General features: G+C 48.5%; 13 non-coding genes and 3 pseudogenes across 13 annotated transcripts; all 16 read left to right on the top strand.

Annotated features, from left to right (window-relative positions):
- The first annotated feature begins 445 nt into the window (after nt 1-445).
- Nucleotides 446-636, top strand: LOC142267596 (U2 spliceosomal RNA). Its single transcript, XR_012733446.1, has one exon. It is a non-coding gene; the product is annotated as a U2 spliceosomal RNA (small nuclear RNA).
- Nucleotides 637-2,023: 1,387 nt separating this feature from the next.
- LOC142267604 (U2 spliceosomal RNA) lies at nt 2,024-2,150 on the top strand (annotated as a pseudogene).
- Nucleotides 2,151-2,838: 688 nt separating this feature from the next.
- On the top strand, nt 2,839-3,031 carry LOC142267599 (U2 spliceosomal RNA). Its single transcript, XR_012733447.1, has one exon. It is a non-coding gene; the product is annotated as a U2 spliceosomal RNA (small nuclear RNA).
- Nucleotides 3,032-4,418: 1,387 nt separating this feature from the next.
- LOC142267609 (U2 spliceosomal RNA) lies at nt 4,419-4,609 on the top strand. Its single transcript, XR_012733453.1, has one exon. It is a non-coding gene; the product is annotated as a U2 spliceosomal RNA (small nuclear RNA).
- A 1,392-nt stretch (nt 4,610-6,001) lies between these two features.
- Nucleotides 6,002-6,192, top strand: LOC142267607 (U2 spliceosomal RNA). The gene has a single exon (XR_012733452.1). It is a non-coding gene; the product is annotated as a U2 spliceosomal RNA (small nuclear RNA).
- A 1,388-nt stretch (nt 6,193-7,580) lies between these two features.
- On the top strand, nt 7,581-7,771 carry LOC142267606 (U2 spliceosomal RNA). The gene has a single exon (XR_012733451.1). It is a non-coding gene; the product is annotated as a U2 spliceosomal RNA (small nuclear RNA).
- A 1,387-nt stretch (nt 7,772-9,158) lies between these two features.
- LOC142267605 (U2 spliceosomal RNA) lies at nt 9,159-9,349 on the top strand. Its single transcript, XR_012733450.1, has one exon. It is a non-coding gene; the product is annotated as a U2 spliceosomal RNA (small nuclear RNA).
- Nucleotides 9,350-10,736: 1,387 nt separating this feature from the next.
- Nucleotides 10,737-10,927, top strand: LOC142267593 (U2 spliceosomal RNA). The gene has a single exon (XR_012733443.1). It is a non-coding gene; the product is annotated as a U2 spliceosomal RNA (small nuclear RNA).
- Nucleotides 10,928-12,314: 1,387 nt separating this feature from the next.
- On the top strand, nt 12,315-12,505 carry LOC142267581 (U2 spliceosomal RNA). The gene has a single exon (XR_012733432.1). It is a non-coding gene; the product is annotated as a U2 spliceosomal RNA (small nuclear RNA).
- A 1,387-nt stretch (nt 12,506-13,892) lies between these two features.
- Nucleotides 13,893-14,083, top strand: LOC142267650 (U2 spliceosomal RNA). Its single transcript, XR_012733491.1, has one exon. It is a non-coding gene; the product is annotated as a U2 spliceosomal RNA (small nuclear RNA).
- Nucleotides 14,084-15,470: 1,387 nt separating this feature from the next.
- On the top strand, nt 15,471-15,661 carry LOC142267638 (U2 spliceosomal RNA). The gene has a single exon (XR_012733480.1). It is a non-coding gene; the product is annotated as a U2 spliceosomal RNA (small nuclear RNA).
- Nucleotides 15,662-17,048: 1,387 nt separating this feature from the next.
- Nucleotides 17,049-17,239, top strand: LOC142267626 (U2 spliceosomal RNA). The gene has a single exon (XR_012733469.1). It is a non-coding gene; the product is annotated as a U2 spliceosomal RNA (small nuclear RNA).
- A 1,387-nt stretch (nt 17,240-18,626) lies between these two features.
- On the top strand, nt 18,627-18,716 carry LOC142267603 (U2 spliceosomal RNA; annotated as a pseudogene).
- A 5,440-nt stretch (nt 18,717-24,156) lies between these two features.
- LOC142267598 (U2 spliceosomal RNA) lies at nt 24,157-24,360 on the top strand (annotated as a pseudogene).
- A 1,387-nt stretch (nt 24,361-25,747) lies between these two features.
- On the top strand, nt 25,748-25,938 carry LOC142267614 (U2 spliceosomal RNA). The gene has a single exon (XR_012733458.1). It is a non-coding gene; the product is annotated as a U2 spliceosomal RNA (small nuclear RNA).
- Nucleotides 25,939-27,325: 1,387 nt separating this feature from the next.
- LOC142267574 (U2 spliceosomal RNA) lies at nt 27,326-27,516 on the top strand. Its single transcript, XR_012733426.1, has one exon. It is a non-coding gene; the product is annotated as a U2 spliceosomal RNA (small nuclear RNA).
- The last annotated feature ends 346 nt before the right edge of the window (nt 27,517-27,862 follow it).

Raw genomic sequence — 27,862 nt, 5'->3', positions numbered from 1 at the left:
GGTAGGGGGATGACAGGAGAAGGGAAGCGGGTGGTGAGAAAGGTACAGAGGGCAGGGTTTGGGGGCTGGGAAGGAAAGGGAAAAGATTAGGGTTTGGGGATGATGAAAGGGCTTTCTACGGGTAAGGATGGCAAAGGGTGGCAGTGACGGAAAGTCAGGCAACCTGTCCTGTCCGTCTTTTTGTATCGTGAATTGGAAAGACTGCAAGGGGGAGGGGAGTTGCTTGCGCCCTAAAGGAGGAGTTATTCAGATTCATTGCAGTGGGCGGCGGCTGCAAAACGCACCATTCTTCTTGTTTTGGCTCTGCAAAGCAGCCTTTTCAAGGGTTGGCTTGGGTGACAAAATGTCTTGTGTAGGCGTGGGTTTGTCTCCCTCTCGCTCTCTCTCCCTAAGATGTGTCCGGCATAGGCCAGGGTGCCACTCGAGGCCCAAACCAATTCTGGTTATCGCTTCTCGGCCTTTTGGCTAAGATCAAGTGTAGTTTCTGTTCTTATCAGTTTAATATCTGATACGTCCCCTATCTGGGGACCATATATTAAATGGATTTTTAGAACAGGGAGATGGAAAAAGAGCTTGCTCTGTCCACTCCACGCATTGACCTGGTATTGCAGTACCTCCAGGAACGGTGCACCCCTTCTTAACCCAGTTTCCAAAAGCAGAACTCAATTCACCTGATTCATATTAGCCCGATTTAATGAATTGGAAGAAAGCATACGTCTTCATATGCACCTCAATTTGGCCCATTCACTTTTCACACTTCCTCCTTTTGTTTTTTATCTTTCACACTTTTGACTTTCTTTATTCATCCAAATAGCAAACTCATCACCACTCAACCTGACCAACTCGGCTATGTCCCCGTGCTGCAGTTCTCTGTCTTATCTAGATCATTTGCAATTGAATGGAATAGATCCCTTTTGGACAAAGTGGATTCACCTGCTGCTGCAGTGACCACAGGTGTGATAACATCTAGAATTGGCATCTGGTGCGATCTCTCCGCTTCCACTCCAAAGAAAGTTACCTGTTTATTCCTATCATGCATTGGTTTTTGGGGTTTTCTTTGAGTAATGATGATCTCTTTAGTAGTCTGTTGGCGCCCTCTCCTGGAGGAATAGTTTGCTTGCTCTTGGACATTCTAAAAGAGAGGTCATGATAGACATTGAGCTTCTGAGCTCAATTGGGGACAGTCATGGGTGATGAATGTTTGCAACCTACTGCGAAGCCTCATACCGCAATATAAGGAACGTCAAATACTAAGAAAGGGCGGCCTATGAAAGAATTACTACTTTCAATAAGTACACTTAAACGGCTAATTGGGAATAGAAAAACTGTAAAAAGCCCTCTGAGAAAGCCCCCCTCTAACCTTTGATAGTAAGCTTTTCTGTAGTCTGCCTGTTGATGTATTTTCCGTTTGAACTGTGCACAACATGAAGAGACGGAACACTGGCGGCTTGTCACAATGCCCCCCGATGACATCACAATAGCGCTGCTGCCTAGAAAACAAGCTGCGCAGAAGAAGTTGTTCTTTGGGTGGGAGGGTGGGCTAGTGGAAGGAGGGGGCAATCTCTTTTTTTCCCGGGTGGTAGGGGGATGACAGGAGAAGGGAAGCGGGTGGTGAGAAAGGTACAGAGGGCAGGGTTTGGGGGCTGGGAAGGAAAGGGAAAAGATTAGGGTTTGGGGATGATGAAAGGGCTTTCTACGGGTAAGGATGGCAAAGGGTGGCAGTGACGGAAAGTCAGGCAACCTGTCCTGTCCGTCTTTTTGTATCGTGAATTGGAAAGACTGCAAGGGGGAGGGGAGTTGCTTGCGCCCTAAAGGAGGAGTTATTCAGATTCATTGCAGTGGGCGGCGGCTGCAAAACGCACCATTCTTCTTGTTTTGGCTCTGCAAAGCAGCCTTTTCAAGGGTTGGCTTGGGTGACAAAATGTCTTGTGTAGGCGTGGGTTTGTCTCCCTCTCGCTCTCTCTCCCTAAGATGTGTCCGGCATAGGCCAGGGTGCCACTCGAGGCCCAAACCAATTCTGGTTATCGCTTCTCGGCCTTTTGGCTAAGATCAAGTGTAGTATCTGTGAGGCTCGGCAGATGCAATGCACACTGGAAGGTTGCGCTTGCTAGTACTCTTAATGTATAGTATATTCATCTAGAGGAAAACATGGCCCTACCAGGATCGAGGCTATTAGACTGAGTAAGTGTGGGGGCTATGGTGCAATGTGCCCCAGGACTGACGACCCTGGAGTGAGTCTGAGCTTGCTGGCTTGGGACCCCGGCGAGCCTTGGGCTCTGTAGCACACCGTACCTTGCCCTTTCATACTTTCTGAGCATATTGCTCTATCCCGGCCTTCTGGCTAGGAAGGGAAATTTTTATAATCATGGTCGGAGGTCCGTTCAGCTTTGGGCTGAGAAACCAACACCCGGTTGGAGGTCCGGGTCAGCTTCGGCTGAGAAACCAACACCCGGTTGGAGGTCTGGGTCAGCTTCGGCTGAGAAACCAACACCCGGTTGGAGGTCCGGGTCAGCTTCGGCTGAGAAACCAACACCCGGTTGGAGGTCCGGTTAGCCTTGGGCTGAGAAACCAACACCGGTTGACGGTCCGGGCAGTTTCGGCTGCGAAACCAACAACTAGTAGCTCTCTACTCCACTTGGGTAAGATGCCTGGGTGGACGCTGGGAGCAACGACAAGGCTCAACCAGGCTTCGGCTTGGGGGAGCACCGAAGATCCCTGACCCTTGCTGTGGCCTTCTGGCTCGGAGGGACGGGGTTGATTTTTGGGGACCCTCTCCTCACGGAGGGGTCCACACGAATCCTAGCCTTTGCACTGTTTTTGGTGTGACTTCGGTCATGCATTTTTTGCGGTGCTTTGGAAAGCTTCATTAAATCAAAAATCTGTTCTTATCAGTTTAATATCTGATACGTCCCCTATCTGGGGACCATATATTAAATGGATTTTTAGAACAGGGAGATGGAAAAAGAGCTTGCTCTGTCCACTCCACGCATTGACCTGGTATTGCAGTACCTCCAGGAACGGTGCACCCCTTCTTAACCCAGTTTCCAAAAGCAGAACTCAATTCACCTGATTCATATTAGCCCGATTTAATGAATTGGAAGAAAGCATACGTCTTCATATGCACCTCAATTTGGCCCATTCACTTTTCACACTTCCTCCTTTTGTTTTTTATCTTTCACACTTTTGACTTTCTTTATTCATCCAAATAGCAAACTCATCACCACTCAACCTGACCAACTCGGCTATGTCCCCGTGCTGCAGTTCTCTGTCTTATCTAGATCATTTGCAATTGAATGGAATAGATCCCTTTTGGACAAAGTGGATTCACCTGCTGCTGCAGTGACCACAGGTGTGATAACATCTAGAATTGGCATCTGGTGCGATCTCTCCGCTTCCACTCCAAAGAAAGTTACCTGTTTATTCCTATCATGCATTGGTTTTTGGGGTTTTCTTTGAGTAATGATGATCTCTTTAGTAGTCTGTTGGCGCCCTCTCCTGGAGGAATAGTTTGCTTGCTCTTGGACATTCTAAAAGAGAGGTCATGATAGACATTGAGCTTCTGAGCTCAATTGGGGACAGTCATGGGTGATGAATGTTTGCAACCTACTGCGAAGCCTCATACCGCAATATAAGGAACGTCAAATACTAAGAAAGGGCGGCCTATGAAAGAATTACTACTTTCAATAAGTACACTTAAACGGCTAATTGGGAATAGAAAAACTGTAAAAAGCCCTCTGAGAAAGCCCCCCTCTAACCTTTGATAGTAAGCTTTTCTGTAGTCTGCCTGTTGATGTATTTTCCGTTTGAACTGTGCACAACATGAAGAGACGGAACACTGGCGGCTTGTCACAATGCCCCCCGATGACATCACAATAGCGCTGCTGCCTAGAAAACAAGCTGCGCAGAAGAAGTTGTTCTTTGGGTGGGAGGGTGGGCTAGTGGAAGGAGGGGGCAATCTCTTTTTTTCCCGGGTGGTAGGGGGATGACAGGAGAAGGGAAGCGGGTGGTGAGAAAGGTACAGAGGGCAGGGTTTGGGGGCTGGGAAGGAAAGGGAAAAGATTAGGGTTTGGGGATGATGAAAGGGCTTTCTACGGGTAAGGATGGCAAAGGGTGGCAGTGACGGAAAGTCAGGCAACCTGTCCTGTCCGTCTTTTTGTATCGTGAATTGGAAAGACTGCAAGGGGGAGGGGAGTTGCTTGCGCCCTAAAGGAGGAGTTATTCAGATTCATTGCAGTGGGCGGCGGCTGCAAAACGCACCATTCTTCTTGTTTTGGCTCTGCAAAGCAGCCTTTTCAAGGGTTGGCTTGGGTGACAAAATGTCTTGTGTAGGCGTGGGTTTGTCTCCCTCTCGCTCTCTCTCCCTAAGATGTGTCCGGCATAGGCCAGGGTGCCACTCGAGGCCCAAACCAATTCTGGTTATCGCTTCTCGGCCTTTTGGCTAAGATCAAGTGTAGTATCTGTTCTTATCAGTTTAATATCTGATACGTCCCCTATCTGGGGACCATATATTAAATGGATTTTTAGAACAGGGAGATGGAAAAAGAGCTTGCTCTGTCCACTCCACGCATTGACCTGGTATTGCAGTACCTCCAGGAACGGTGCACCCCTTCTTAACCCAGTTTCCAAAAGCAGAACTCAATTCACCTGATTCATATTAGCCCGATTTAATGAATTGGAAGAAAGCATACGTCTTCATATGCACCTCAATTTGGCCCATTCACTTTTCACACTTCCTCCTTTTGTTTTTTATCTTTCACACTTTTGACTTTCTTTATTCATCCAAATAGCAAACTCATCACCACTCAACCTGACCAACTCGGCTATGTCCCCGTGCTGCAGTTCTCTGTCTTATCTAGATCATTTGCAATTGAATGGAATAGATCCCTTTTGGACAAAGTGGATTCACCTGCTGCTGCAGTGACCACAGGTGTGATAACATCTAGAATTGGCATCTGGTGCGATCTCTCCGCTTCCACTCCAAAGAAAGTTACCTGTTTATTCCTATCATGCATTGGTTTTTGGGGTTTTCTTTGAGTAATGATGATCTCTTTAGTAGTCTGTTGGCGCCCTCTCCTGGAGGAATAGTTTGCTTGCTCTTGGACATTCTAAAAGAGAGGTCATGATAGACATTGAGCTTCTGAGCTCAATTGGGGACAGTCATGGGTGATGAATGTTTGCAACCTACTGCGAAGCCTCATACCGCAATATAAGGAACGTCAAATACTAAGAAAGGGCGGCCTATGAAAGAAATTACTACTTTCAATAAGTACACTTAAACGGCTAATTGGGAATAGAAAAACTGTAAAAAGCCCTCTGAGAAAGCCCCCCTCTAACCTTTGATAGTAAGCTTTTCTGTAGTCTGCCTGTTGATGTATTTTCCGTTTGAACTGTGCACAACATGAAGAGACGGAACACTGGCGGCTTGTCACAATGCCCCCCGATGACATCACAATAGCGCTGCTGCCTAGAAAACAAGCTGCGCAGAAGAAGTTGTTCTTTGGGTGGGAGGGTGGGCTAGTGGAAGGAGGGGGCAATCTCTTTTTTTCCCGGGTGGTAGGGGGATGGACAGGAGAAGGGAAGCGGGGTGGTGAGAAAGGTACAGAGGGCAGGGTTTGGGGGCTGGGAAGGAAAGGGAAAAGATTAGGGTTTGGGGATGATGAAAGGGCTTTCTACGGGTAAGGATGGCAAAGGGTGGCAGGTGACGGAAAGTCAGGCAACCTGTCCTGTCCGTCTTTTTGTATCGTGAATTGGAAAGACTGCAAGGGGGAGGGGAGTTGCTTGCGCCCTAAAGGAGGAGTTATTCAGATTCATTGCAGTGGGCGGCGGCTGCAAAACGCACCATTCTTCTTGTTTTGGCTCTGCAAAAGCAGCCTTTTCAAGGGTTGGCTTGGGTGACAAAATGTCTTGTGTAGGCGTGGGTTTGTCTCCCTCTCGCTCTCTCTCCCTAAGATGTGTCCGGCATAGGCCAGGGTGCCACTCGAGGCCCAAACCAATTCTGGTTATCGCTTCTCGGCCTTTTGGCTAAGATCAAGTGTAGTATCTGTTCTTATCAGTTTAATATCTGATACGTCCCCTATCTGGGGACCATATATTAAATGGATTTTTAGAACAGGGAGATGGAAAAAGAGCTTGCTCTGTCCACTCCACGCATTGACCTGGTATTGCAGTACCTCCAGGAACGGTGCACCCCTTCTTAACCCAGTTTCCAAAAGCAGAACTCAATTCACCTGATTCATATTAGCCCGATTTAATGAATTGGAAGAAAGCATACGTCTTCATATGCACCTCAATTTGGCCCATTCACTTTTCACACTTCCTCCTTTTGTTTTTTATCTTTCACACTTTTGACTTTCTTTATTCATCCAAATAGCAAACTCATCACCACTCAACCTGACCAACTCGGCTATGTCCCCGTGCTGCAGTTCTCTGTCTTATCTAGATCATTTGCAATTGAATGGAATAGATCCCTTTTGGACAAAGTGGATTCACCTGCTGCTGCAGTGACCACAGGTGTGATAACATCTAGAATTGGCATCTGGTGCGATCTCTCCGCTTCCACTCCAAAGAAAGTTACCTGTTTATTCCTATCATGCATTGGTTTTTGGGGTTTTCTTTGAGTAATGATGATCTCTTTAGTAGTCTGTTGGCGCCCTCTCCTGGAGGAATAGTTTGCTTGCTCTTGGACATTCTAAAAGAGAGGTCATGATAGACATTGAGCTTCTGAGCTCAATTGGGGACAGTCATGGGTGATGAATGTTTGCAACCTACTGCGAAGCCTCATACCGCAATATAAGGAACGTCAAATACTAAGAAAGGGCGGCCTATGAAAGAATTACTACTTTCAATAAGTACACTTAAACGGCTAATTGGGAATAGAAAAACTGTAAAAAGCCCTCTGAGAAAGCCCCCCTCTAACCTTTGATAGTAAGCTTTTCTGTAGTCTGCCTGTTGATGTATTTTCCGTTTGAACTGTGCACAACATGAAGAGACGGAACACTGGCGGCTTGTCACAATGCCCCCCGATGACATCACAATAGCGCTGCTGCCTAGAAAACAAGCTGCGCAGAAGAAGTTGTTCTTTGGGTGGGAGGGTGGGCTAGTGGAAGGAGGGGGCAATCTCTTTTTTTCCCGGGTGGTAGGGGGATGACAGGAGAAGGGAAGCGGTGTGGTGAGAAAGGTACAGAGGGCAGGGTTTGGGGGCTGGGAAGGAAAGGGAAAAGATTAGGGTTTGGGGATGATGAAAGGGCTTTCTACGGGTAAGGATGGCAAAGGGTGGCAGTGACGGAAAGTCAGGCAACCTGTCCTGTCCGTCTTTTTGTATCGTGAATTGGAAAGACTGCAAGGGGGAGGGGAGTTGCTTGCGCCCTAAAGGAGGAGTTATTCAGATTCATTGCAGTGGGCGGCGGCTGCAAAACGCACCATTCTTCTTGTTTTGGCTCTGCAAAGCAGCCTTTTCAAGGGTTGGCTTGGGTGACAAAATGTCTTGTGTAGGCGTGGGTTTGTCTCCCTCTCGCTCTCTCTCCCTAAGATGTGTCCGGCATAGGCCAGGGTGCCACTCGAGGCCCAAACCAATTCTGGTTATCGCTTCTCGGCCTTTTGGCTAAGATCAAGTGTAGTATCTGTTCTTATCAGTTTAATATCTGATACGTCCCCTATCTGGGGACCATATATTAAATGGATTTTTAGAACAGGGAGATGGAAAAAGAGCTTGCTCTGTCCACTCCACGCATTGACCTGGTATTGCAGTACCTCCAGGAACGGTGCACCCCTTCTTAACCCAGTTTCCAAAAGCAGAACTCAATTCACCTGATTCATATTAGCCCGATTTAATGAATTGGAAGAAAGCATACGTCTTCATATGCACCTCAATTTGGCCCATTCACTTTTCACACTTCCTCCTTTTGTTTTTTATCTTTCACACTTTTGACTTTCTTTATTCATCCAAATAGCAAACTCATCACCACTCAACCTGACCAACTCGGCTATGTCCCCGTGCTGCAGTTCTCTGTCTTATCTAGATCATTTGCAATTGAATGGAATAGATCCCTTTTGGACAAAGTGGATTCACCTGCTGCTGCAGTGACCACAGGTGTGATAACATCTAGAATTGGCATCTGGTGCGATCTCTCCGCTTCCACTCCAAAGAAAGTTACCTGTTTATTCCTATCATGCATTGGTTTTTGGGGTTTTCTTTGAGTAATGATGATCTCTTTAGTAGTCTGTTGGCGCCCTCTCCTGGAGGAATAGTTTGCTTGCTCTTGGACATTCTAAAAGAGAGGTCATGATAGACATTGAGCTTCTGAGCTCAATTGGGGACAGTCATGGGTGATGAATGTTTGCAACCTACTGCGAAGCCTCATACCGCAATATAAGGAACGTCAAATACTAAGAAAGGGCGGCCTATGAAAGAATTACTACTTTCAATAAGTACACTTAAACGGCTAATTGGGAATAGAAAAACTGTAAAAAGCCCTCTGAGAAAGCCCCCCTCTAACCTTTGATAGTAAGCTTTTCTGTAGTCTGCCTGTTGATGTATTTTCCGTTTGAACTGTGCACAACATGAAGAGACGGAACACTGGCGGCTTGTCACAATGCCCCCCGATGACATCACAATAGCGCTGCTGCCTAGAAAACAAGCTGCGCAGAAGAAGTTGTTCTTTGGGTGGGAGGGTGGGCTAGTGGAAGGAGGGGGCAATCTCTTTTTTTCCCGGGTGGTAGGGGGATGACAGGAGAAGGGAAGCGGGTGGTGAGAAAGGTACAGAGGGCAGGGTTTGGGGGCTGGGAAGGAAAGGGAAAAGATTAGGGTTTGGGGATGATGAAAGGGCTTTCTACGGGTAAGGATGGCAAAGGGTGGCAGTGACGGAAAGTCAGGCAACCTGTCCTGTCCGTCTTTTTGTATCGTGAATTGGAAAGACTGCAAGGGGGAGGGGAGTTGCTTGCGCCCTAAAGGAGGAGTTATTCAGATTCATTGCAGTGGGCGGCGGCTGCAAAACGCACCATTCTTCTTGTTTTGGCTCTGCAAAGCAGCCTTTTCAAGGGTTGGCTTGGGTGACAAAATGTCTTGTGTAGGCGTGGGTTTGTCTCCCTCTCGCTCTCTCTCCCTAAGATGTGTCCGGCATAGGCCAGGGTGCCACTCGAGGCCCAAACCAATTCTGGTTATCGCTTCTCGGCCTTTTGGCTAAGATCAAGTGTAGTATCTGTTCTTATCAGTTTAATATCTGATACGTCCCCTATCTGGGGACCATATATTAAATGGATTTTTAGAACAGGGAGATGGAAAAAGAGCTTGCTCTGTCCACTCCACGCATTGACCTGGTATTGCAGTACCTCCAGGAACGGTGCACCCCTTCTTAACCCAGTTTCCAAAAGCAGAACTCAATTCACCTGATTCATATTAGCCCGATTTAATGAATTGGAAGAAAGCATACGTCTTCATATGCACCTCAATTTGGCCCATTCACTTTTCACACTTCCTCCTTTTGTTTTTTATCTTTCACACTTTTGACTTTCTTTATTCATCCAAATAGCAAACTCATCACCACTCAACCTGACCAACTCGGCTATGTCCCCGTGCTGCAGTTCTCTGTCTTATCTAGATCATTTGCAATTGAATGGAATAGATCCCTTTTGGACAAAGTGGATTCACCTGCTGCTGCAGTGACCACAGGTGTGATAACATCTAGAATTGGCATCTGGTGCGATCTCTCCGCTTCCACTCCAAAGAAAGTTACCTGTTTATTCCTATCATGCATTGGTTTTTGGGGTTTTCTTTGAGTAATGATGATCTCTTTAGTAGTCTGTTGGCGCCCTCTCCTGGAGGAATAGTTTGCTTGCTCTTGGACATTCTAAAAGAGAGGTCATGATAGACATTGAGCTTCTGAGCTCAATTGGGGACAGTCATGGGTGATGAATGTTTGCAACCTACTGCGAAGCCTCATACCGCAATATAAGGAACGTCAAATACTAAGAAAGGGCGGCCTATGAAAGAATTACTACTTTCAATAAGTACACTTAAACGGCTAATTGGGAATAGAAAAACTGTAAAAAGCCCTCTGAGAAAGCCCCCCTCTAACCTTTGATAGTAAGCTTTTCTGTAGTCTGCCTGTTGATGTATTTTCCGTTTGAACTGTGCACAACATGAAGAGACGGAACACTGGCGGCTTGTCACAATGCCCCCCGATGACATCACAATAGCGCTGCTGCCTAGAAAACAAGCTGCGCAGAAGAAGTTGTTCTTTGGGTGGGAGGGTGGGCTAGTGGAAGGAGGGGGCAATCTCTTTTTTTCCCGGGTGGTAGGGGGATGACAGGAGAAGGGAAGCGGGTGGTGAGAAAGGTACAGAGGGCAGGGTTTGGGGGCTGGGAAGGAAAGGGAAAAGATTAGGGTTTGGGGATGATGAAAGGGCTTTCTACGGGTAAGGATGGCAAAGGGTGGCAGTGACGGAAAGTCAGGCAACCTGTCCTGTCCGTCTTTTTGTATCGTGAATTGGAAAGACTGCAAGGGGGAGGGGAGTTGCTTGCGCCCTAAAGGAGGAGTTATTCAGATTCATTGCAGTGGGCGGCGGCTGCAAAACGCACCATTCTTCTTGTTTTGGCTCTGCAAAGCAGCCTTTTCAAGGGTTGGCTTGGGTGACAAAATGTCTTGTGTAGGCGTGGGTTTGTCTCCCTCTCGCTCTCTCTCCCTAAGATGTGTCCGGCATAGGCCAGGGTGCCACTCGAGGCCCAAACCAATTCTGGTTATCGCTTCTCGGCCTTTTGGCTAAGATCAAGTGTAGTATCTGTTCTTATCAGTTTAATATCTGATACGTCCCCTATCTGGGGACCATATATTAAATGGATTTTTAGAACAGGGAGATGGAAAAAGAGCTTGCTCTGTCCACTCCACGCATTGACCTGGTATTGCAGTACCTCCAGGAACGGTGCACCCCTTCTTAACCCAGTTTCCAAAAGCAGAACTCAATTCACCTGATTCATATTAGCCCGATTTAATGAATTGGAAGAAAGCATACGTCTTCATATGCACCTCAATTTGGCCCATTCACTTTTCACACTTCCTCCTTTTGTTTTTTATCTTTCACACTTTTGACTTTCTTTATTCATCCAAATAGCAAACTCATCACCACTCAACCTGACCAACTCGGCTATGTCCCCGTGCTGCAGTTCTCTGTCTTATCTAGATCATTTGCAATTGAATGGAATAGATCCCTTTTGGACAAAGTGGATTCACCTGCTGCTGCAGTGACCACAGGTGTGATAACATCTAGAATTGGCATCTGGTGCGATCTCTCCGCTTCCACTCCAAAGAAAGTTACCTGTTTATTCCTATCATGCATTGGTTTTTGGGGTTTTCTTTGAGTAATGATGATCTCTTTAGTAGTCTGTTGGCGCCCTCTCCTGGAGGAATAGTTTGCTTGCTCTTGGACATTCTAAAAGAGAGGTCATGATAGACATTGAGCTTCTGAGCTCAATTGGGGACAGTCATGGGTGATGAATGTTTGCAACCTACTGCGAAGCCTCATACCGCAATATAAGGAACGTCAAATACTAAGAAAGGGCGGCCTATGAAAGAATTACTACTTTCAATAAGTACACTTAAACGGCTAATTGGGAATAGAAAAACTGTAAAAAGCCCTCTGAGAAAGCCCCCCTCTAACCTTTGATAGTAAGCTTTTCTGTAGTCTGCCTGTTGATGTATTTTCCGTTTGAACTGTGCACAACATGAAGAGACGGAACACTGGCGGCTTGTCACAATGCCCCCCGATGACATCACAATAGCGCTGCTGCCTAGAAAACAAGCTGCGCAGAAGAAGTTGTTCTTTGGGTGGGAGGGTGGGCTAGTGGAAGGAGGGGGCAATCTCTTTTTTTCCCGGGTGGTAGGGGGATGACAGGAGAAGGGAAGCGGGTGGTGAGAAAGGTACAGAGGGCAGGGTTTGGGGGCTGGGAAGGAAAGGGAAAAGATTAGGGTTTGGGGATGATGAAAGGGCTTTCTACGGGTAAGGATGGCAAAGGGTGGCAGTGACGGAAAGTCAGGCAACCTGTCCTGTCCGTCTTTTTGTATCGTGAATTGGAAAGACTGCAAGGGGGAGGGGAGTTGCTTGCGCCCTAAAGGAGGAGTTATTCAGATTCATTGCAGTGGGCGGCGGCTGCAAAACGCACCATTCTTCTTGTTTTGGCTCTGCAAAGCAGCCTTTTCAAGGGTTGGCTTGGGTGACAAAATGTCTTGTGTAGGCGTGGGTTTGTCTCCCTCTCGCTCTCTCTCCCTAAGATGTGTCCGGCATAGGCCAGGGTGCCACTCGAGGCCCAAACCAATTCTGGTTATCGCTTCTCGGCCTTTTGGCTAAGATCAAGTGTAGTATCTGTTCTTATCAGTTTAATATCTGATACGTCCCCTATCTGGGGACCATATATTAAATGGATTTTTAGAACAGGGAGATGGAAAAAGAGCTTGCTCTGTCCACTCCACGCATTGACCTGGTATTGCAGTACCTCCAGGAACGGTGCACCCCTTCTTAACCCAGTTTCCAAAAGCAGAACTCAATTCACCTGATTCATATTAGCCCGATTTAATGAATTGGAAGAAAGCATACGTCTTCATATGCACCTCAATTTGGCCCATTCACTTTTCACACTTCCTCCTTTTGTTTTTTATCTTTCACACTTTTGACTTTCTTTATTCATCCAAATAGCAAACTCATCACCACTCAACCTGACCAACTCGGCTATGTCCCCGTGCTGCAGTTCTCTGTCTTATCTAGATCATTTGCAATTGAATGGAATAGATCCCTTTTGGACAAAGTGGATTCACCTGCTGCTGCAGTGACCACAGGTGTGATAACATCTAGAATTGGCATCTGGTGCGATCTCTCCGCTTCCACTCCAAAGAAAGTTACCTGTTTATTCCTATCATGCATTGGTTTTTGGGGTTTTCTTTGAGTAATGATGATCTCTTTAGTAGTCTGTTGGCGCCCTCTCCTGGAGGAATAGTTTGCTTGCTCTTGGACATTCTAAAAGAGAGGTCATGATAGACATTGAGCTTCTGAGCTCAATTGGGGACAGTCATGGGTGATGAATGTTTGCAACCTACTGCGAAGCCTCATACCGCAATATAAGGAACGTCAAATACTAAGAAAGGGCGGCCTATGAAAGAATTACTACTTTCAATAAGTACACTTAAACGGCTAATTGGGAATAGAAAAACTGTAAAAAGCCCTCTGAGAAAGCCCCCCTCTAACCTTTGATAGTAAGCTTTTCTGTAGTCTGCCTGTTGATGTATTTTCCGTTTGAACTGTGCACAACATGAAGAGACGGAACACTGGCGGCTTGTCACAATGCCCCCCGATGACATCACAATAGCGCTGCTGCCTAGAAAACAAGCTGCGCAGAAGAAGTTGTTCTTTGGGTGGGAGGGTGGGCTAGTGGAAGGAGGGGGCAATCTCTTTTTTTCCCGGGTGGTAGGGGGATGACAGGAGAAGGGAAGCGGGTGGTGAGAAAGGTACAGAGGGCAGGGTTTGGGGGCTGGGAAGGAAAGGGAAAAGATTAGGGTTTGGGGATGATGAAAGGGCTTTCTACGGGTAAGGATGGCAAAGGGTGGCAGTGACGGAAAGTCAGGCAACCTGTCCTGTCCGTCTTTTTGTATCGTGAATTGGAAAGACTGCAAGGGGGAGGGGAGTTGCTTGCGCCCTAAAGGAGGAGTTATTCAGATTCATTGCAGTGGGCGGCGGCTGCAAAACGCACCATTCTTCTTGTTTTGGCTCTGCAAAGCAGCCTTTTCAAGGGTTGGCTTGGGTGACAAAATGTCTTGTGTAGGCGTGGGTTTGTCTCCCTCTCGCTCTCTCTCCCTAAGATGTGTCCGGCATAGGCCAGGGTGCCACTCGAGGCCCAAACCAATTCTGGTTATCGCTTCTCGGCCTTTTGGCTAAGATCAAGTGTAGTATCTGTTCTTATCAGTTTAATATCTGATACGTCCCCTATCTGGGGACCATATATTAAATGGATTTTTAGAACAGGGAGATGGAAAAAGAGCTTGCTCTGTCCACTCCACGCATTGACCTGGTATTGCAGTACCTCCAGGAACGGTGCACCCCTTCTTAACCCAGTTTCCAAAAGCAGAACTCAATTCACCTGATTCATATTAGCCCGATTTAATGAATTGGAAGAAAGCATACGTCTTCATATGCACCTCAATTTGGCCCATTCACTTTTCACACTTCCTCCTTTTGTTTTTTATCTTTCACACTTTTGACTTTCTTTATTCATCCAAATAGCAAACTCATCACCACTCAACCTGACCAACTCGGCTATGTCCCCGTGCTGCAGTTCTCTGTCTTATCTAGATCATTTGCAATTGAATGGAATAGATCCCTTTTGGACAAAGTGGATTCACCTGCTGCTGCAGTGACCACAGGTGTGATAACATCTAGAATTGGCATCTGGTGCGATCTCTCCGCTTCCACTCCAAAGAAAGTTACCTGTTTATTCCTATCATGCATTGGTTTTTGGGGTTTTCTTTGAGTAATGATGATCTCTTTAGTAGTCTGTTGGCGCCCTCTCCTGGAGGAATAGTTTGCTTGCTCTTGGACATTCTAAAAGAGAGGTCATGATAGACATTGAGCTTCTGAGCTCAATTGGGGACAGTCATGGGTGATGAATGTTTGCAACCTACTGCGAAGCCTCATACCGCAATATAAGGAACGTCAAATACTAAGAAAGGGCGGCCTATGAAAGAATTACTACTTTCAATAAGTACACTTAAACGGCTAATTGGGAATAGAAAAACTGTAAAAAGCCCTCTGAGAAAGCCCCCCTCTAACCTTTGATAGTAAGCTTTTCTGTAGTCTGCCTGTTGATGTATTTTCCGTTTGAACTGTGCACAACATGAAGAGACGGAACACTGGCGGCTTGTCACAATGCCCCCCGATGACATCACAATAGCGCTGCTGCCTAGAAAACAAGCTGCGCAGAAGAAGTTGTTCTTTGGGTGGGAGGGTGGGCTAGTGGAAGGAGGGGGCAATCTCTTTTTTTCCCGGGTGGTAGGGGGATGACAGGAGAAGGGAAGCGGGTGGTGAGAAAGGTACAGAGGGCAGGGTTTGGGGGCTGGGAAGGAAAGGGAAAAGATTAGGGTTTGGGGATGATGAAAGGGCTTTCTACGGGTAAGGATGGCAAAGGGTGGCAGTGACGGAAAGTCAGGCAACCTGTCCTGTCCGTCTTTTTGTATCGTGAATTGGAAAGACTGCAAGGGGGAGGGGAGTTGCTTGCGCCCTAAAGGAGGAGTTATTCAGATTCATTGCAGTGGGCGGCGGCTGCAAAACGCACCATTCTTCTTGTTTTGGCTCTGCAAAGCAGCCTTTTCAAGGGTTGGCTTGGGTGACAAAATGTCTTGTGTAGGCGTGGGTTTGTCTCCCTCTCGCTCTCTCTCCCTAAGATGTGTCCGGCATAGGCCAGGGTGCCACTCGAGGCCCAAACCAATTCTGGTTATCGCTTCTCGGCCTTTTGGCTAAGATCAAGTGTAGTATCTGTTCTTATCAGTTTAATATCTGATACGTCCCCTATCTGGGGACCATATATTAAATGGATTTTTAGAACAGGGAGATGGAAAAAGAGCTTGCTCTGTCCACTCCACGCATTGACCTGGTATTGCAGTACCTCCAGGAACGGTGCACCCCTTCTTAACCCAGTTTCCAAAAGCAGAACTCAATTCACCTGATTCATATTAGCCCGATTTAATGAATTGGAAGAAAGCATACGTCTTCATATGCACCTCAATTTGGCCCATTCACTTTTCACACTTCCTCCTTTTGTTTTTTATCTTTCACACTTTTGACTTTCTTTATTCATCCAAATAGCAAACTCATCACCACTCAACCTGACCAACTCGGCTATGTCCCCGTGCTGCAGTTCTCTGTCTTATCTAGATCATTTGCAATTGAATGGAATAGATCCCTTTTGGACAAAGTGGATTCACCTGCTGCTGCAGTGACCACAGGTGTGATAACATCTAGAATTGGCATCTGGTGCGATCTCTCCGCTTCCACTCCAAAGAAAGTTACCTGTTTATTCCTATCATGCATTGGTTTTTGGGGTTTTCTTTGAGTAATGATGATCTCTTTAGTAGTCTGTTGGCGCCCTCTCCTGGAGGAATAGTTTGCTTGCTCTTGGACATTCTAAAAGAGAGGTCATGATAGACATTGAGCTTCTGAGCTCAATTGGGGACAGTCATGGGTGATGAATGTTTGCAACCTACTGCGAAGCCTCATACCGCAATATAAGGAACGTCAAATACTAAGAAAGGGCGGCCTATGAAAGAATTACTACTTTCAATAAGTACACTTAAACGGCTAATTGGGAATAGAAAAACTGTAAAAAGCCCTCTGAGAAAGCCCCCCTCTAACCTTTGATAGTAAGCTTTTCTGTAGTCTGCCTGTTGATGTATTTTCCGTTTGAACTGTGCACAACATGAAGAGACGGAACACTGGCGGCTTGTCACAATGCCCCCCGATGACATCACAATAGCGCTGCTGCCTAGAAAACAAGCTGCGCAGAAGAAGTTGTTCTTTGGGTGGGAGGGTGGGCTAGTGGAAGGAGGGGGCAATCTCTTTTTTTCCCGGGTGGTAGGGGGATGACAGGAGAAGGGAAGCGGGTGGTGAGAAAGGTACAGAGGGCAGGGTTTGGGGGCTGGGAAGGAAAGGGAAAAGATTAGGGTTTGGGGATGATGAAAGGGCTTTCTACGGGTAAGGATGGCAAAGGGTGGCAGTGACGGAAAGTCAGGCAACCTGTCCTGTCCGTCTTTTTGTATCGTGAATTGGAAAGACTGCAAGGGGGAGGGGAGTTGCTTGCGCCCTAAAGGAGGAGTTATTCAGATTCATTGCAGTGGGCGGCGGCTGCAAAACGCACCATTCTTCTTGTTTTGGCTCTGCAAAGCAGCCTTTTCAAGGGTTGGCTTGGGTGACAAAATGTCTTGTGTAGGCGTGGGTTTGTCTCCCTCTCGCTCTCTCTCCCTAAGATGTGTCCGGCATAGGCCAGGGTGCCACTCGAGGCCCAAACCAATTCTGGTTATCGCTTCTCGGCCTTTTGGCTAAGATCAAGTGTAGTATCTGTTCTTATCAGTTTAATATCTGATACGTCCCCTATCTGGGGACCATATATTAAATGGATTTTTAGAACAGGGAGATGGAAAAAGAGCTTGCTCTGTCCACTCCACGCATTGACCTGGTATTGCAGTACCTCCAGGAACGGTGCACCCCTTCTTAACCCAGTTTCCAAAAGCAGAACTCAATTCACCTGATTCATATTAGCCCGATTTAATGAATTGGAAGAAAGCATACGTCTTCATATGCACCTCAATTTGGCCCATTCACTTTTCACACTTCCTCCTTTTGTTTTTTATCTTTCACACTTTTGACTTTCTTTATTCATCCAAATAGCAAACTCATCACCACTCAACCTGACCAACTCGGCTATGTCCCCGTGCTGCAGTTCTCTGTCTTATCTAGATCATTTGCAATTGAATGGAATAGATCCCTTTTGGACAAAGTGGATTCACCTGCTGCTGCAGTGACCACAGGTGTGATAACATCTAGAATTGGCATCTGGTGCGATCTCTCCGCTTCCACTCCAAAGAAAGTTACCTGTTTATTCCTATCATGCATTGGTTTTTGGGGTTTTCTTTGAGTAATGATGATCTCTTTAGTAGTCTGTTGGCGCCCTCTCCTGGAGGAATAGTTTGCTTGCTCTTGGACATTCTAAAAGAGAGGTCATGATAGACATTGAGCTTCTGAGCTCAATTGGGGACAGTCATGGGTGATGAATGTTTGCAACCTACTGCGAAGCCTCATACCGCAATATAAGGAACGTCAAATACTAAGAAAGGGCGGCCTATGAAAGAATTACTACTTTCAATAAGTACACTTAAACGGCTAATTGGGAATAGAAAAACTGTAAAAAGCCCTCTGAGAAAGCCCCCCTCTAACCTTTGATAGTAAGCTTTTCTGTAGTCTGCCTGTTGATGTATTTTCCGTTTGAACTGTGCACAACATGAAGAGACGGAACACTGGCGGCTTGTCACAATGCCCCCCGATGACATCACAATAGCGCTGCTGCCTAGAAAACAAGCTGCGCAGAAGAAGTTGTTCTTTGGGTGGGAGGGTGGGCTAGTGGAAGGAGGGGGCAATCTCTTTTTTTCCCGGGTGGTAGGGGGATGACAGGAGAAGGGAAGCGGGTGGTGAGAAAGGTACAGAGGGCAGGGTTTGGGGGCTGGGAAGGAAAGGGAAAAGATTAGGGTTTGGGGATGATGAAAGGGCTTTCTACGGGTAAGGATGGCAAAGGGTGGCAGTGACGGAAAGTCAGGCAACCTGTCCTGTCCGTCTTTTTGTATCGTGAATTGGAAAGACTGCAAGGGGGAGGGGAGTTGCTTGCGCCCTAAAGGAGGAGTTATTCAGATTCATTGCAGTGGGCGGCGGCTGCAAAACGCACCATTCTTCTTGTTTTGGCTCTGCAAAGCAGCCTTTTCAAGGGTTGGCTTGGGTGACAAAATGTCTTGTGTAGGCGTGGGTTTGTCTCCCTCTCGCTCTCTCTCCCTAAGATGTGTCCGGCATAGGCCAGGGTGCCACTCGAGGCCCAAACCAATTCTGGTTATCGCTTCTCGGCCTTTTGGCTAAGATCAAGTGTAGTATCTGTTCTTATCAGAACAAACTGAGCTAGCTACACTTGACGAGATACGATCAGGGAGACGAGCTCCGAAGCCCAGCCGAGACCGGAAGAGGGAGATCGGACGGAAGAAGAGCTTGGCAGAAAGAAGCAAGAAGACGAAGGCTCGGAGAAGACTTGGGGAGACCAGAGGAACTTCGAGGAGGAACACAGCGGGAGAAGACACCCGGAGAAGAATCCAAGATCCAGCTCCGGGAACTCAAGCAGGAACCAGCCATGGCAAGCAAGCCAGAGAAGGCAGCCAAGAAGGCTCAGGACCCAGGGACCTCCAGGAAGGCTCATCCAGAGGCTTCTTCGGCCCAAGAGGCCCCTACCTCCGACGCCAGCCAGCCGGAGGGAGCCCGGACGCCGCCTGAAAAGGCTCCAACCCTGGAGCCTTGGATGCGGCAGACGGTCGCCCTGAAGCTAAAGGCGGTGGATGGTAGGTTGCCGGACATGTCCAGCGACGTGTTCTGCAAGAAGATGATTCTGGATCAGGGCTTCTCCAGGGCGGAAACCCTGAGTGTCCAGACCTTCATGACTGGCATTTTTCTGGTAACCTTTGCCACGGTGAATGCCTGCAGGAGATACTGGGAGGCGATGAACGCAGCAATGCCGGACTCCCCTTTTCATTCTTTTTTAGGATCCTGTCCTATACAGAGGGATGAGAAGAGGATCACGGTCTCCATGCGGAACCCGCACACCCCAGGAAGAGACATCTCCACGTTCCTGGGACGTCTCTGCACAGTGGTGAGGGAGCCATCCCACATCCTTAACGGCAACGGATTCTGGACGGGTAAGTGGTCAGTAACCGTTCGACTCTACAGGGAACCAGCATCCGAGGATGGTCTCCAGCACCTGCCCCCGACATTCTCTCTGGGAAACTCCTTTGGTCTCATCTACTACCCGGACATGCCACACAACTGCAGGAAATGTGGCGGGAAAGGGCATTCGATGAAGACCTGCAAGGAGGACGCCTGCAGGGTTTGCCGGGTGACGGGACACAGCTCCAAGGACTGCCCAAAGAAGAAGACTTGCAACCTATGTGGACAGGCGGACCACCTTTACAAGGACTGCCCACAGCGGGAGAAATCCTGGGCAAGGGTTGCCGCGGTGACCCAGTATCGGGTAGTCGCAGCTTCGTCGACCAAGGCAGCTACGACCAAGGCCACAGAGGCCAAGGACAAGGCGGCCAAGAACCCGGCGACCGTGGCTCCAGCCGATGCCCCAGCAGCCACGGAGTCCAGGAAAAAGGGTAAGAAAACTGTTGCCCCCTCCCTGGTCCCCCCCCCTGTCACCCCTGTCCAAACCCCTCCCCCCCCGGCCAACCCTACTGAGGATTCCACTACCTCCACCTCATTTCCCTACTCCTCAGTTGGTCTCCTCACCCCCCCCCCCAAAGCCCACTCTCCCTCCCCAGACCATGAGAGCAGAGGACCTCAGCACTCTTGCACTTTTCACCGAGGAGGATTTTCCAGCTCTTGTCTCCTCAGGTACAGGCCAAAGGAAAAGGAAGGTGGAAGATAGTCCTGTCGCAGAACCTTCCAAGCTGTTCATTGTGGATCCCAATCCACCCCAGGAAGAGGAGGATGGCCTCCTCCCAGAACCGGACGTGTTGGAGCAGATGGTGGAGTCCCTTGTGGCCGAAGAAGAAATGGAGGAGTCGGAAGCCACTGAGGCACCATCCCTGCTCGATCAGCTAGAAGAAGAGGGTCTGCTGGAGATACCCTTACCAGCAGGTGCCAAAGAGGAAGAACCGCCCGACCGGAGTGGTAACTAAGGCACACCGCCTGCGCTAACTTTCTCTTTCCTCCAATGACTGCTAACATTAACATCTTTTCCATTAATGTTAGGAGCATCAGAGACAAGTTCCGACGTCAGACAATTTTTGCGTTCCTTAACACTCAGTCTAGTGATGTATTTTTCCTGCAGGAATGCTCCCTTCCCTCCTCTAGGTCCTTCAACCATCTGGCCAGGGAGTGGACCCATGGCCCATCCTACTGGTCCGGCGGAGGCGACTGTAGGTCCGCGGGGGTCGCCGTGCTGATCAGGGGAAGCGCCTTCACATTGGACTCTGTTCAGGAAATCGTCTGCGGCAGGTTACTGCTCGTGGATGGCACCTGGGCGGGAGAACCTGTCAGGTTCATCAATGTGTACGCTTCTCCTGTGAAGAGCGATCGACTGGAGCTCCTCCAAGCCCTGCGCCCTCAGCTCGCTACCGCCAGGACGGTAGTGATGGCCGGGGATTTCAACTGCCCGATTGAGGAGGATGGACGCAGTTCTGGAACGGCTGCCAAGTTGGACGTCACATCCAAACTGCTCATTGAGATGGTGACCGAAGCCTCTCTTGTGGACGTTGTTGGCTCCATCGGACACGGATCCGTGAACTATTCATGGTGCCGATCCGATGGCTCGCTGCGTTCCAGGATTGACTTTGTGTTTACCTCTCGGGCGGTTGGGCGGAGTGGGCACTCGATGGTCCCCTGCTTCTTCTCTGACCACAGAGCCATTCACTTTCAAGGTGTGCTGGGCCATGGCTTCCCCATTGGCCCGGGCTCCTGGAAGCTGAACTGCTCTCTGCTGGAAAAGGGTGAGATTCTGGAGGAGCTTAGAGCTGCCTACTCCACGTGGCGGGCCTACAAGGCGGGCTTCCAGTCTGTTTCTGACTGGTGGGAATACGTTAAACTCGAGTTCCGTTTCTTCTTTCAGGCAAAGAGTCAACAACAGGCGTGTCTGAAGAGGAGGGACTTCAGGAGACTCCAGCGTGAGCTGCGTTCCCTGCAGGACCTTCTTCGATGCGGCTGGGACGTGAGAGAGGAGCTGGAGGAGACTAAGAGGAGCCTGAAAAGGCACTTCGAGGAGGAGTCCGAGCGAATTGTCTTCCGTTCCAAAGTGGAGAACCTGGAGAAGGGTGAGAAATGTAACTCGTTCTTTTTCAGGAAACTCCACGCCGGTCACACGCCCATGAATGAACTACGAGACGAGAGTGGAAGCATGCGACGCGGGAAAGAGAACGTGATGAAGGTCGTCAGCGACTTCTACAGCGAACTCTACGCCCGCAAGACTACTGACCCCGAGGCCGCCGATAAGTTCCTGTCAGGTATCACTAACCATCTTGACCCTGCAGACGCGGCGGCCATGGATGTTCCTCTGACGGTGGACGAGCTGCTCTCGGCCGCCAAATCCTTTAGCTCTGGCAGGACACCGGGCAGTGACGGCCTCCCAGCAGAGCTCTATGTAGCGCTGGGAGACCTAATCTGTCCGGACCTGTTAGGGCTGTATGAGGAGATGGTGGTGGAGGGCAGAATGCCTCCATCTCTGAGGGAAGGAATGGTCACGATCCTGTACAAGCGTAAAGGAGAGAGGTGCGACCTGAAGAATTGGCGTCCCATCACCCTTCTGAACGTCGACTACAAGATCCTGGCCAAGACGATGGCAACGAGATTGAAGACTGTTATCGGACGGATCATCCACCCGGATCAGACCTGCGGCATCCCCGGACGTCGCATCGCAGACAGCCTGGCTCTCATGCGGGACACGGTCGAGTACATCAAAGCCCGCCGGGTGCACGCAGCCCTGATCTCGTTGGATCAGGAAAAGGCCTTCGACCGTGTTTCCCATGAGTTCCTGGGCAAAGCTCTGCACAGGTTAGGTTTGGGTAACATGTTTTGCTTGTATGTCCAACTAATGTATTTTGATATTCACAGCTCGGTGTTGGTAAACGGCTGGAAGACTGACCCCTTCCCGGTCCTCTCAGGGGTCAGACAAGGCTGTCCTCTGTCACCTCTTCTTTTTGTTTGTGTTATAGAACTCTTTGCAGAGGCTATCCGGCGGAATGGAGAGATCAGAGGGATCACCGCACCAGGACCAGAACGCTTCGAGGTCAAGTGCTCGCTCTACATGGACGACGTGACCGTCTTCTGCGCGGACCGGCGCTCAGTCGACACCCTCGTCCAGACCTGTGAGACCTTCGGACGGGCTTCGGGAGCCAAAGTCAACTGCGGGAAGTCGGAAGCCATGCTCTTCGGGGACTGGCAGCCGGCCTCTTCCGCCCCCTTCCCTTTCAGCATCCAGCCGGATTTCATCAAGGTTCTTGGAGTCTGGTTCGGGAAGGAAGGAGCAGCCCTCAAGTCCTGGGAGGAACGCTTGACCAAGATCACCCAACGGATCGGTCTGTGGAGCCTCAGACGCCTCACCTGTGAGGGCAAAGCACTGGTCCTGCGTAACGAGGTACTGCCCGTGCTGCAGTACACGGCCCAGGCCTGGCCCCCCCTTGCCACCGTGTGCAGGGCCATTACCAGGACGGTGTTTCGTTTTGTCTGGGGATCCAAGATGGACAGAGTAAAGCGGAGCATCATGTACAAGGATCCTCGCAAGGGTGGGAAGGGCGTACCCGATATCCCCACCCTCCTGCGATCCTCCTTCGTATGTGACTGCGTTCGCCGAACTCTGCGAGTCAAGAGAGGTTCCGCGGGTGGGTCCATGTCTCGCTTCTTCCTGCTCCCCCTTTGGAGACGGTTAGGCTGGGACAAGTGGGACAGCTCCTTCCCCTACAACTGGACGACGCCATGGTTCTACGGAGACGTGGTTCGGTTTGTGAGGGAACACCAACTGGAGGGACTCAAGCCTGATTTGTGGAAGCCAAAGACTATCCACAAACTCATCAGAGCCAAGGACGAAATGGAGAACATTCCAGGACTTCATCACGACACACTGGAGACTGTTTGGACAAACGTGTCATCGGCTGGATTGACCAACGGGCACAAGGACTTGTCATGGATGGCGATACAGGGCGGACTGCCCGTCCGGTCATTCATGCACGCCCGGAACCTGTGCAAAACCCGGTACTGCCCAAGGTGCCCCTTCGTGGAGGAAACATCGCTGCACGCCTTTTGGGACTGCCGTTTTGCACAGCGCCTGTTGGTTGCCCTGGAGGATGACCTGAGGAACTCCGTCCCCAGAGGGAGCCTATCATACCATTCCGTACTTTATGGACTCTTCCCTGGGACTCACACCGTTGGAGCCATCCAGGAGGCTTGGCGCCTTATGAACTGCTTTAAGGACGCTATTTGGGTCGCCAGGAACCGGCTCATCTTGAAGAGGGAGAGGATGTCTATCCAGGATTGCCGCAGGCTGATCCACAGCCTGCTCAGAGACTATTCCATCATGGACAGTCCGGACGACAGCGCCGAGGAGGAGGTTTAAACCTCTTCAATGCCCCCTCCCTCCTTTTCCCGTTATGTGCGTCTTTCAATAAAGCTTCGGGCCTGTGATTTCCCCACCCTATCCCCCTTTTCCCCTACCCCCACCCCCCAATCGCCGGTTCGTCGTTATTTATTGTCTAACTTTTTCTTTCAGCTTGAGTGTTATGGATAGCATAGGAGCGTGATGTATAGTTTAGTGCGTCGTACTCTATGGCTATGTAAGAATGATTGTATATTTCTGTGTGTACGGGGCTGCGGCACTGTACACGGTTTGTTACCTTTTTGTGAGTAGTGCATGATAATAAAGATGCTGTTAAATCAAAAATCTGTTCTTATCAGTTTAATATCTGATACGTCCCCTATCTGGGGACCATATATTAAATGGATTTTTAGAACAGGGAGATGGAAAAAGAGCTTGCTCTGTCCACTCCACGCATTGACCTGGTATTGCAGTACCTCCAGGAACGGTGCACCCCTTCTTAACCCAGTTTCCAAAAGCAGAACTCAATTCACCTGATTCATATTAGCCCGATTTAATGAATTGGAAGAAAGCATACGTCTTCATATGCACCTCAATTTGGCCCATTCACTTTTCACACTTCCTCCTTTTGTTTTTTATCTTTCACACTTTTGACTTTCTTTATTCATCCAAATAGCAAACTCATCACCACTCAACCTGACCAACTCGGCTATGTCCCCGTGCTGCAGTTCTCTGTCTTATCTAGATCATTTGCAATTGAATGGAATAGATCCCTTTTGGACAAAGTGGATTCACCTGCTGCTGCAGTGACCACAGGTGTGATAACATCTAGAATTGGCATCTGGTGCGATCTCTCCGCTTCCACTCCAAAGAAAGTTACCTGTTTATTCCTATCATGCATTGGTTTTTGGGGTTTTCTTTGAGTAATGATGATCTCTTTAGTAGTCTGTTGGCGCCCTCTCCTGGAGGAATAGTTTGCTTGCTCTTGGACATTCTAAAAGAGAGGTCATGATAGACATTGAGCTTCTGAGCTCAATTGGGGACAGTCATGGGTGATGAATGTTTGCAACCTACTGCGAAGCCTCATACCGCAATATAAGGAACGTCAAATACTAAGAAAGGGCGGCCTATGAAAGAATTACTACTTTCAATAAGTACACTTAAACGGCTAATTGGGAATAGAAAAACTGTAAAAAGCCCTCTGAGAAAGCCCCCCTCTAACCTTTGATAGTAAGCTTTTCTGTAGTCTGCCTGTTGATGTATTTTCCGTTTGAACTGTGCACAACATGAAGAGACGGAACACTGGCGGCTTGTCACAATGCCCCCCGATGACATCACAATAGCGCTGCTGCCTAGAAAACAAGCTGCGCAGAAGAAGTTGTTCTTTGGGTGGGAGGGTGGGCTAGTGGAAGGAGGGGGCAATCTCTTTTTTTCCCGGGTGGTAGGGGGATGACAGGAGAAGGGAAGCGGGTGGTGAGAAAGGTACAGAGGGCAGGGTTTGGGGGCTGGGAAGGAAAGGGAAAAGATTAGGGTTTGGGGATGATGAAAGGGCTTTCTACGGGTAAGGATGGCAAAGGGTGGCAGTGACGGAAAGTCAGGCAACCTGTCCTGTCCGTCTTTTTGTATCGTGAATTGGAAAGACTGCAAGGGGGAGGGGAGTTGCTTGCGCCCTAAAGGAGGAGTTATTCAGATTCATTGCAGTGGGCGGCGGCTGCAAAACGCACCATTCTTCTTGTTTTGGCTCTGCAAAGCAGCCTTTTCAAGGGTTGGCTTGGGTGACAAAATGTCTTGTGTAGGCGTGGGTTTGTCTCCCTCTCGCTCTCTCTCCCTAAGATGTGTCCGGCATAGGCCAGGGTGCCACTCGAGGCCCAAACCAATTCTGGTTATCGCTTCTCGGCCTTTTGGCTAAGATCAAGTGTAGTATCTGTTCTTATCAGTTTAATATCTGATACGTCCCCTATCTGGGGACCATATATTAAATGGATTTTTAGAACAGGGAGATGGAAAAAGAGCTTGCTCTGTCCACTCCACGCATTGACCTGGTATTGCAGTACCTCCAGGAACGGTGCACCCCTTCTTAACCCAGTTTCCAAAAGCAGAACTCAATTCACCTGATTCATATTAGCCCGATTTAATGAATTGGAAGAAAGCATATGTCTTCATATGCACCTCAATTTGGCCCATTCACTTTTCACACTTCCTCCTTTTGTTTTTTATCTTTCACACTTTTGACTTTCTTTATTCATCCAAATAGCAAACTCATCACCACTCAACCTGACCAACTCGGCTATGTCCCCGTGCTGCAGTTCTCTGTCTTATCTAGATCATTTGCAATTGAATGGAATAGATCCCTTTTGGACAAAGTGGATTCACCTGCTGCTGCAGTGACCACAGGTGTGATAACATCTAGAATTGGCATCTGGTGCGATCTCTCCGCTTCCACTCCAAAGAAAGTTACCTGTTTATTCCTATCATGCATTGGTTTTTGGGGTTTTCTTTGAGTAATGATGATCTCTTTAGTAGTCTGTTGGCGCCCTCTCCTGGAGGAATAGTTTGCTTGCTCTTGGACATTCTAAAAGAGAGGTCATGATAGACATTGAGCTTCTGAGCTCAATTGGGGACAGTCATGGGTGATGAATGTTTGCAACCTACTGCGAAGCCTCATACCGCAATATAAGGAACGTCAAATACTAAGAAAGGGCGGCCTATGAAAGAATTACTACTTTCAATAAGTACACTTAAACGGCTAATTGGGAATAGAAAAACTGTAAAAAGCCCTCTGAGAAAGCCCCCCTCTAACCTTTGATAGTAAGCTTTTCTGTAGTCTGCCTGTTGATGTATTTTCCGTTTGAACTGTGCACAACATGAAGAGACGGAACACTGGCGGCTTGTCACAATGCCCCCCGATGACATCACAATAGCGCTGCTGCCTAGAAAACAAGCTGCGCAGAAGAAGTTGTTCTTTGGGTGGGAGGGTGGGCTAGTGGAAGGAGGGGGCAATCTCTTTTTTTCCCGGGTGGTAGGGGGATGACAGGAGAAGGGAAGCGGGTGGTGAGAAAGGTACAGAGGGCAGGGTTTGGGGGCTGGGAAGGAAAGGGAAAAGATTAGGGTTTGGGGATGATGAAAGGGCTTTCTACGGGTAAGGATGGCAAAGGGTGGCAGTGACGGAAAGTCAGGCAACCTGTCCTGTCCGTCTTTTTGTATCGTGAATTGGAAAGACTGCAAGGGGGAGGGGAGTTGCTTGCGCCCTAAAGGAGGAGTTATTCAGATTCATTGCAGTGGGCGGCGGCTGCAAAACGCACCATTCTTCTTGTTTTGGCTCTGCAAAGCAGCCTTTTCAAGGGTTGGCTTGGGTGACAAAATGTCTTGTGTAGGCGTGGGTTTGTCTCCCTCTCGCTCTCTCTCCCTAAGATGTGTCCGGCATAGGCCAGGGTGCCACTCGAGGCCCAAACCAATTCTGGTTATCGCTTCTCGGCCTTTTGGCTAAGATCAAGTGTAGTATCTGTTCTTATCAGTTTAATATCTGATACGTCCCCTATCTGGGGACCATATATTAAATGGATTTTTAGAACAGGGAGATGGAAAAAGAGCTTGCTCTGTCCACTCCACGCATTGACCTGGTATTGCAGTACCTCCAGGAACGGTGCACCCCTTCTTAACCCAGTTTCCAAAAGCAGAACTCAATTCACCTGATTCATATTAGCCCGATTTAATGAATTGGAAGAAAGCATACGTCTTCATATGCACCTCAATTTGGCCCATTCACTTTTCACACTTCCTCCTTTTGTTTTTTATCTTTCACACTTTTGACTTTCTTTATTCATCCAAATAGCAAACTCATCACCACTCAACCTGACCAACTCGGCTATGTCCCCGTGCTGCAGTTCTCTGTCTTATCTAGATCATTTGCAATTGAATGGAATAGATCCCTTTTGGACAAAGTGGATTCACCTGCTGCTGCAGTGACCACAGGTGTGATAACATCTAGAATTGGCATCTG

Source organism: Anomaloglossus baeobatrachus, unplaced genomic scaffold (genome assembly GCF_048569485.1).
Source record: "Anomaloglossus baeobatrachus isolate aAnoBae1 unplaced genomic scaffold, aAnoBae1.hap1 Scaffold_2961, whole genome shotgun sequence".
In the NCBI taxonomy this organism is placed as follows: Eukaryota; Metazoa; Chordata; class Amphibia; order Anura; family Aromobatidae; genus Anomaloglossus; species Anomaloglossus baeobatrachus.
The sequence above is the reverse complement of the archived record's forward strand: the minus strand, read 5'-3'. Positions and strand labels throughout refer to the sequence as shown.